The following is a 9,755-nucleotide window of genomic DNA, read 5'->3' as shown; positions in this document are numbered from 1 at the left end:
TAAATCATACTTTATACCTAGGAGATATCTTGAATGTATTTCTTTTCCTGTTTTGTGTGTAAAAACACTGTCCTAAATAAAACTAGTTTAAAAAAATAAACTAAAATAAGTGGTATAGTAACACATTTCATAGGGATGTGTTGATGTCCCAAACACGCATTTGCAAGTAATCAAATTATGTGATTTTGGATTAGGACTTTTTGGAAAAAGGGTTAACACATTTTTAGTTTAATTTTATCTTTGCCCTGTTGGTTTTGTATTGTGTGTAAACTGAGACATTCTCTGTCTAAAGGAAACGGAGGTATAGGTGCTGTTCTAGTCATCAGATATATTCCATTACTTCTTTCAGAAGTATTGATTAATACTTAATAAGGTGGTGTTGATTCTGCTGTTATATGAGAGGATCCTAAGGCTTTTCTGAATTATTTATCACTTACAGGGACAAATGAAGACAGAGTACAGGAGAACCTCATACTCTGCTGTAGCTGCAAAGAAATATATATGTATGTATAGTATAACAAATTTAACCTACAAGAACCACATATAACCTTTTTTCTATGGAGGAACTTCAGAGAAAGTTAAGCCAAAGACATGAGGAAAGACCAAGGAAAGTGAGATTCAAAATATCATCTGCGTACAGCGGTCGAGTTCTAAAACAGGTCTTTGAAGACGGGCATGAACTAGAGTTACCAGAAGAGGAATATCCCCATAGTTTCTTACATGACAGTTTTGAGGCCAGAACATCGGAACATTGCTACAGCCAAGGAGAAGTCCATCATCCATTCTATCCAACCACTCATCTGACAGCACACAGAATAAGTGTGTTTAGAGATGGTACCTCCTATAGACTGGCTAGTGATCCACTGTTCACTGACTGCCACGGGATTGACAAGAACGTGAGTAATGAAAAATATACATGCCATGGCAGGGTTAACCACTATCCTAATTTTATTAAAAATCATGTTGATACTTTACATTAAATAATAAGTTATTGTATATGAATGATTATTTTGTAAAATGTATAAAGATAGATCAGTATTTCTAAAATTTACCAAAATATTTCATTCATTTAAAAAAATATTTTCAAGAGTACTTCTTTGCTCTAATTCTTGCATGTATCTGTGCACTTTTAGGCAAATACACGACTGTAACACACAACAGGACAATTAGCAAAATATAAAAAAAAAATTCAGCGCATGCCATTACAAATCATTTACATTATGTCTGCAACATCTTAATCACATTATGTGGGTGACTTTGAATTGCAGTGTTTTTAAAATTTTTATTGTACTGCTTGTTAATTGGGTTAGTCACAACACATAATCTCCCTGCTTTTACAGTAAGAGAGGTAGATATATTGACCCATAATATACCAACTATAATATTTATAAAGAGGTTTTCAAAAAGTAGAAATGTAGAAAGTACATGCATCAAGTTTACCATAACAATGTGGTAGTGGGTAAGGTAAACTTGATAGAATGGTGGGCTACATTAGGCTTTGCAATAGATTTTGCTTACTTCAAAGATCAAGGCAGAAATATTTACTCAAGATAAGTAATATATTATTGTCACATGAATTACTCCTTTGATTGAATACAATTCATTCTGATCCACTAAAGCATATGGATTATTACTTATCAAGCTGCAGTTCTAGTGACGTTATTTGGTAAAATCTTTGTTCTTGTGTCAGAGTTTTTGCTGACCTACATGACACAAAATTGCCACCCAAAGTATCCTCCCTACTTTCCCTCTCCAACCCCAATACCTTTTTACCTCCTCGTCATTGCCTACCTTTGTTGGCTCAGTAGAGGGGTTTCCTGGTGAGAGGTAAATGTTAGCCATTAATAGGAAAAATTATATGGCCATGGCGGTAGTAGCCATCAGACCAGCATGCATCTGTGCAACATGACAAATTTAGTTTAGAATAGCTAGGATGGTAAAGATCAGCCACAACTACCCCGGTCTACAATTCATAGTGTTCAGTCAGTACTGGCTAACTGTATATCATGGGAGCTGCAGTCAACAACAAAAAAGTTATGGTGTAGTGGAAGCAGATGCACTGATGTCAACTAACCTCTGTGGAGCTTGCACATTGTGGGTGGACATTCTCTTTTCCTACCCAGTTTCCTGTTTCCCCTGGTCGGGAAAATAAATTGTCCTCATGCAGTGTGTGGGCGCCACAGTGGTAAACTGTGGGACTACATAAGGTTGCTTTCGGCCCGTATCAGCGCGGCCCCAGGTCCACTCAGCCGGCCCCAGAGATATCTGCAGGCAAGGTAAGGGGGTAAGGGAAGTTGAACATGTGAATAAATCAGTGAGTGAATGAATGTATAAGTGATTAGGGGCTAAAATAGAACAGACAGGCTGTTACAGGGGACGGAGGTGGCACAAGAAGGCTGCTTAAGGGGCAGGGGTGGCGCAGGCAGGCTGAATCAGGGGCTGATGTGGCACAGGTAGGCTATTTCATGGGTAGAGGTGGCACAGGCGGTTGTTTCAGAGGCCTGGGTGGCACAGGCAGGCTATTTCATGGGTAGAGGTGGCACAGGCAGTTGTTTCAGAGGCAGAAGTGGCACAAGCAGGTTATTTTAGTGGCAGAGGTGGCATATCCAGACTGCTTAAGGGCAGAGATGGCACAGGCAGGCTGTTAAGGGGCAGAGGTGGCACAGTGTGAGGAACCGGGTAAGCAGGTCGGGTAGGAGCCCAGTCGCAGGGGATACTTGGGGTTCGGTCTGTATCCCAAGATGCATTTTAGCTGAGGGATGACACAGCCAGGTGCAAAGAAAGACACCACAGGCAAAATATTATGATACAGTCTGTATTGAGGAAGATGACAGGACAAACAAGTATAGATAAGAAGTCTCTTGACAGGAAGCCCAATGGAGGGGCGCACGGCAGGAAGCCCACTGGAGGGGCGCACGGCAGGAAGCCCTCTGGAGGGGCACACGACAGGAAGCCCAATGGCTGGGCACACGGCAGGAAGCCCAATGGCTGGGCACACGGCAGGAAGCCTAATTGCAGGGGTACAGGTACAGGGCCAGAGCAAAGTGGTCCTCACATGATAATGCCAAAGCCCTGACTGAAGGGCAGGTTTATATAGGCAGGGTAATCCATGTAACAAGGACCAGCTGCTAGTGATAATGAGGTCTGGGTGCTCCAGAGAGAGAAGGGCAGCCACTAGTGGTTGTAGAACAACCTGAACATAGCAAAGTTTTGAATACTCCCGGCTGAGGAGGGTGGAACCTGACACACAGGCAGGCTGTTTCAGTAGCAGAGGTGGCACAGGCAGGATGTTTCAGGGGTAGAGATTGTGAAGCAGAGTTGGCACAAGAAGGCTGTTTCACAGGCAGAGACAGCACAGACAAGCTGTTTCAGGTGCAGAGGTGGCACAGGCAGGCTGTTTAAGGGCAAATATGGCACAGGCAGGCTGTTATTTAGAGGACAGAAATGGCACAGGCAAACTGTTTAGGAGACAAATAGGGGGCACTGATAAGCTGCTTTAGGGGAAATGATGGCACAGACATTTTTAGGAGAACAGGTGGCACAGAAACTGGGTGCAAAGGTGGCACAGACAAGCTGTTTGGGTGCAAAGGTGGCACTGTGAGATATGTGGCTTATAGTTATGCTCCTGGTGTAGCATGTGGGCACATGAGCTTGACCATGCGATATAATATACAGTATATGGCTGGTGTCCAAGCATTTCCTGTGCTGTTTTTCATTTCCAGCCTGGCCCTGTTAGTACTGTAGACTTAGTGTACCCCCCAGCTCAATCTATAGTAACTAGCTAGTATACCGATAGCAATCGGCTTTTCTTGACTGGATGTTGCAGTCAAAAAAACTTAATGTTATGTAGTATAGCTCAGCTAATACTCTTGAGTGTTACAAAAAAATGGTAGTTATAGGTAGATATAAAGGGACATAAAGGCTTGGAACCAAAATTAGACAGTTGCGGTAACATTTGGCACTCAAAGTGCTGTTATTACATTTCTCATGATGTTCAGCCAACCAATTGGATAGCTGAGGATCATGAGATGTGCATTCCACAGATACTGCAGTACCAAACCATGATATAAAAAGCTTACCTTTTGCACTCAAGTTATTGAGTACTCACTTTCTCATGATGCTTAACATACTAGACTGGCTGAGAGTCATGGGAAATGTAGTCTTTAACAGCTGGAGTATTAACAAGCTCTAGTAATATATATTTTAAATAAACGACCTTGCATCTGCAACCACTCTGACGGCATGGGATGTACAGAATTAAATAAAAAGCTTTTGTTGCTGCACTCCCCTGACTACTGGGTGTTTTATCTGCTTTCTATTTCTTTTTAACATACTCTTAATGGCCTACTATTACTCCCTCCCTTGCTGCTGCTCCAGTAAGCCTCTTTGAATTTTCAGGGGGGAATGCAAGTGTCCCCTCTTGCCCCCACCGCTCTGGACGCCTAAGATTCTTATCATTATTATTTCCTTAGTATATTTGCCAAAGTTGTTGCTTTTTAGGGTTTTCTTTTCCACCTCTCTTTCTTTTCTCTTTCCCATTCTCAAAAGGGCTCTCCTCTTTTGACTTTACGCTCTATGTTTTGGGGCAATGAGGCAGAAGCTCAGGGACTGCTTTGTGGCAAGGGTCATGTGGAGATGTCAGTGACCTAATATCTCAAAGGTAGGGGGGAATCAAGTGGGTTCATCCTCCTGGCACAGAAATCAATAAATTATGCATCATTTAATTTCATATGCATCATAATCGCATATTCAGTTTGGTATTGAGATAGTTAATAGGACAACATAAGTACAACATCTATTTCAGGCATGTGTGAAATCACTGCTGTTCTTGCAGAAGCGGATAAACACATATTAAACTATTTTATAGCTGTATGTACCTGAAATATGTACTCACTTCTTTATTTTCCAGAGCTCCAGCATTATCGATTTTAACAAAATTATAATCTACACCAGTAATTTAAAGATTATAAGAACCCCAATAAACAAAACAGATATTTCTGAAAACTCCAAATACCCCCACATTGAAGGAAAGAGAACCATAAGAGAAAGAGAATTATGTTTAACAACGGATGATGAATGCACAATCTCTCCAGCCTATATGCAGAATGCACAGGTAAACCACATAAATGTTTTAATGTACACGTTCTTCTTTAACGAGGGAACAAATAGTGTGCTTTCTGCACTAAGTTATATTTATGTTTCCTGTTAAACAAATAATTGCAGACTTTTTACTATGACAATAATAGTGATATGTGGCCATCTTGCTATATTCCGCTTTTGTATCTGACTATAGCAATTAACCAACAATTACATCACATTTTTTTATTCTAAGCAATGTAGTTTATCATGTCTTTGGATTACTATGCATCTGTAGCTAATGTTTCATTTTTTTATGGTTATTTACAATATTAATATTAATCTCTGTAATGTTTTTTAAACTGAATTTATTAAACAAAACAAAACAGTTTTGTGTTTGTTTAGGTATTAAGGAGAATGAAAATGTGAATGTGAGAAGTATAATCCAATATTAACTACAAGCACATAACACTTTAATCCACGCATGACCTTATAAACTAATAATCAGGTGGGTTTAATAAGAAGATCACAGGGGGGCAACTCTACCTATGGAGTGTTTAGCATCGAGCCTCCTCTCCAAAATAAGTGAGCAAGGAACCGAGCCACAAGTCCCCATTAATACAGACTGTCAGAGTGCTGATCTTAGTGACTATAGTGATATTTTATACTCTGGCCATAATCTTGAATCACAAAAGGTTTTCTATATGAAGCTCCCATAAAAGGACAGGTTTAGTTTTCACACTGATGAACTGGTGATTGCAAAATACTTACTATTAATACACACTTTGCATACCCTATAGTGATAGAATATCATGTTAAAACATTATGCATTGAGACAAATCTTACATGTTCAAAATGTGACTTGTGACTTGAAGCATTATAAATTTCCTTAGCCAACCAATCCATCAATAACATCCATCCTGGACATATCCACTTCTCCAGCCTCAGTGACCAACTGTGCAGGTTCATCATAATGAAATACATTCATACTGACCATTCTTTCTTTGCACATCCCTTCAACACTTTTTTCTTAGTGCCATAGCTTTTCTTGTGCTGCACTCACCTCACTTTAACATGTGAGCTGTCATGATAAGAGCCCTCATTAGCTATTATTTTTTGTAATATAAATGTTTGGCAACTTCCTTGTACTTTCACAAAATTGCAAAGTGTGCCTAAATGTGGTAGTACCTATACATTAATCAATTCTTATTTTACATCAAAAACACATTCGTCAGGCAACCAGGTAATCAACTAAGGTATGCCTCATCACCTTCTGAGTAGTTATCAGCTCCTGATGTATCTGTATGTATTAATCTATATTTGTTATGTATGTGTTAACTTACCCAATTAGTTTGTAAAATAATGTGTTTGCGCTTAATAAACAAAAGGTAATAATTATGATACTCCTCTTTGTGTGTTTCAGGATGGTGCAATCCATCAGTGTCCACAGTGCAAAGGATCAGGAAGTGCTCCATGTACTCTGTGTCACGGAAGCAAATTTTCCATGTTGGCTAACCGATTCAAAGAGTCTTACCGTTCCTTGCGGTGTCCAGCTTGTGATGAAAAAGGCCTGCAGCCTTGCCAGACCTGTACCCATTAACAAGAGGTTGTCCATTGTCTACCAGACTACCAAAGAGGCCCCATTCTGTGCTGTGATTCATATCTTGGTGTTAATAAATAATTAAACAAATTAGCATTGATTCTCCAGCATATCATGTAAATCTTCCATTACAGCCAACTTGAGTTTCTTTGATTGTTGCTATGTCATTACCATCATCCCATTTTAGCAGCTAGCTAGATGAAGAGCAGTTCGATTATATTTTGTGCCAAGCTTTTGAAAGACCCATTATGAGGTGGGCTTAGTAATGGCTTTCATCATGAAGGTCATATCAGAAATATCGATATTTCAAGCATGTATATGAGGTATTTTTACTAGAAATTGTGAGAAAAGGGAAATAAAAACGTTATTATATAGGTTTATTTAGTTATAGAACTGTGAAATGCAGTTCTCTACCACAGTGCTCTACCTTTTATGGTTAGGTGTCACCAGGCAGAAGTAAATTATGGGGGAGTGTGCCAGGTTGGGAGATCAGTGACTTCCCTTTTAATCGGACCATATAGCAGCCTCTGGTTCCTTGTTATGAGGTGGAGGGGGAGCACCCCACCCAGAACCTATTGCCCATATGACTAGCCGGCCTAGGCCAGGATACGTCACTTTTTCCAACACCAAAGTGTACAATGTCACTTAAAAGAAGAAAAAAACAAAAATCTCACGTGTGTAATAATAACAAAATAAATAAATACTTCCCTCAAAATAGCAGCTTCCAAAACCACTCTTCCTCAAAGTGTATATACAACCAAACAGCAAAATACGGAGCGCATATATATGAGGGAAAGAAAAATAAAACACAATAGTGTAATATGTAAAAATCACAATATAAAATAAAAATCACAATATAATATTGTTATTTAATAATAATATCATATTTTATATTGTGATTTTTACATATTACACTATTGTGTTTTATTTTTCTTTCCCTCATATATATGCGCTCCGTATTTTGCTGTTTAGTTACAATGTCACTTAAGCCAGTTCCATAGAAAAGCAGGGAGAGCAAATGTTGTCGGCATTCCAGCACATTCATTGTTATGCAATTGGAGCTGATAAGAGGAAGTCGCAAGTAAACTGTGTAGCATTTCTCAGTGACATACTTGTTGGATTGTTGAAAGACAGGGACAGCAGTACAAACATGATATCTTTCACTGCCACCTGAAAACAAAATTATGGTTTTGTCTATTGATTTATATGTCAGCTTCCATCTACTCAAATGAAACGCTAACACAAATACAATTGTCTCTCCCTCCGATGTAAAAAAAACCAAAACAGGTACTTTACTTTAATTTTGCCAGTAGATCAGTGTTGAAAAACCTTGTGCAGAGGTTAGGAGCCAAACATAACAATCCAAAATCCAGCTACATAATTTCTTAGCTGGTGGAAAGAGGTCCAACTACAGAGAGCAAAACGGTAGGAGTCGGATCTAAGAACCTTGGAGCCAAGGCTTTCTGGTTCCTGGTATTTGAACATTTCTGCAGTAGATAGTCTTAAAACATAATAATTATCCCAAAAATATTTTTGTATGATAGCTGGGGTCACTTTTAACTTTTTTCCCCACTGCAAATGTATGGAGGGATTCATCATACTTTGTTTCCACCACCGACCTCCTGCTTAAAAGTGCACGTGTGGTATACCGACTGCCAGCCAGTTCAGTGCTTTGAATGATCTTTCCAGGGGTCTAATGAGACAGAGATGGGGGGAATAGCCTTTTTTCTTACAGTTAAAGAATGCTTACAAAGTACTTTTAAAATATACATTCTTTGTTGGTGAGGGTGTACGAGATGTTAACCTGTACCTTCAAGCAAAGCCTGATGGCATATAGGGACAACCTCACAAGAGTTATTGTTGAATTACATTGTCCATTGCATGTACATATTAAGACCTAACAAATCAATAAAATAACCACAGACACAGAATTGTAAATTGGATAAAATTGGCCGTAGCTTTATTTAAAAGGGTATAAGAGGCATTAACAACACAAACAATTTAACGTAATAACCAAATAACTTCTTATAAATAATACACCAAATACAATCCGCCCCTTTTCTCAGCCAGATTGTGTAACACCAAGCCTCTGTCCACCTCAACACAGAGGCGACCTTTACCCCTTATAAAACTACGACAATATAACATATTACATACCTTACATTTAAAACAAAAGGGAGGGGGGGTGGGACGCTTGCTCAGCAACAGCTCCTTGAAGATTTTTCTTGAGGTGAATTTAATCACCCTGCGAGCAGCTATTTATTTATTTTACAGTTGCCTCACGCTGTAAGCACAGCTGACTGTACCAATCAGCTGTGCTTATTTTTCCCGCCGCACAGAAAGCCCAATCAAACCTCGTGCTGCAGCACAGCTGATAAACCAATCAGCTGCGCTAAATAAACTGCCTGCCCAGTAACCTAGAATTAGATTTAGCTAGCCTAGCCCACCAAAACTTTATGCCTTAACTATCCTGACCTTTTAGTGACCCTTATTATATAACTAATGTCCAGCAATGGACAATTAGCGCGCCGCTTAGGCAGCTTGCGCTTTCAATTCTCTTAGTCTCTGGAAGGGCTTACCTATGCTCCTCGGCACACAGCAGACATTAAATCAGAGTGCAGGCCCAGACTGGTCAACTGGAACGCCATGCAAATGCCTGGTGTGTCTGTGCCCAGCAGTGCCCCAAACTTGGTTTTTATTTGCGGGCGACTGACGTATGCTTTAGCTTGTTACTGCCTACTAGATGTGCGTGGCTGCAGACCTGTGATTAGAAGTGTATTTTCCTTCTGTGCTGCCTTAGGCACTACCTAGAACAGCGCCCCTCAGCACCTTCCTTGGATTAAAAGGCGGACCATGCCCTTAAGACACGGAGCGCTGGGATATGACATTATATGACAGCATCTTCTAATGGAGACTATGAAGGCTGTGCTGACCTCTGCAGTGTAACTGGCCCATTAAGCAGCGGGACACCAGGGGAGGCCCTATCTCCCAAGAGGGCTATCTGCCGTTGGCTTTGAGGCTGTCACCCCTTTGGACCTGCCGGCCTAGGCATAGGCCAAGTCGACCTACGCCTGTATAC

General features: G+C 40.1%; 1 pseudogene; it reads left to right on the top strand.

Annotated features, from left to right (window-relative positions):
- The first annotated feature begins 557 nt into the window (after positions 1–557).
- LOC149297900 (glutaredoxin domain-containing cysteine-rich protein 2 pseudogene) lies at positions 558–6,676 on the top strand (annotated as a pseudogene).
- Positions 6,677–9,755: the final 3,079 nt, after the last annotated feature.

Source organism: Sceloporus occidentalis, unplaced genomic scaffold (assembly GCF_023333645.1).
Source record: "Sceloporus occidentalis isolate IW3139 unplaced genomic scaffold, rSceOcc1.0.p SCAF_36, whole genome shotgun sequence".
Taxonomy (NCBI): Eukaryota; Metazoa; Chordata; class Lepidosauria; order Squamata; family Phrynosomatidae; genus Sceloporus; species Sceloporus occidentalis.
This window is presented reverse-complemented; position numbering and strand designations above follow the sequence as displayed.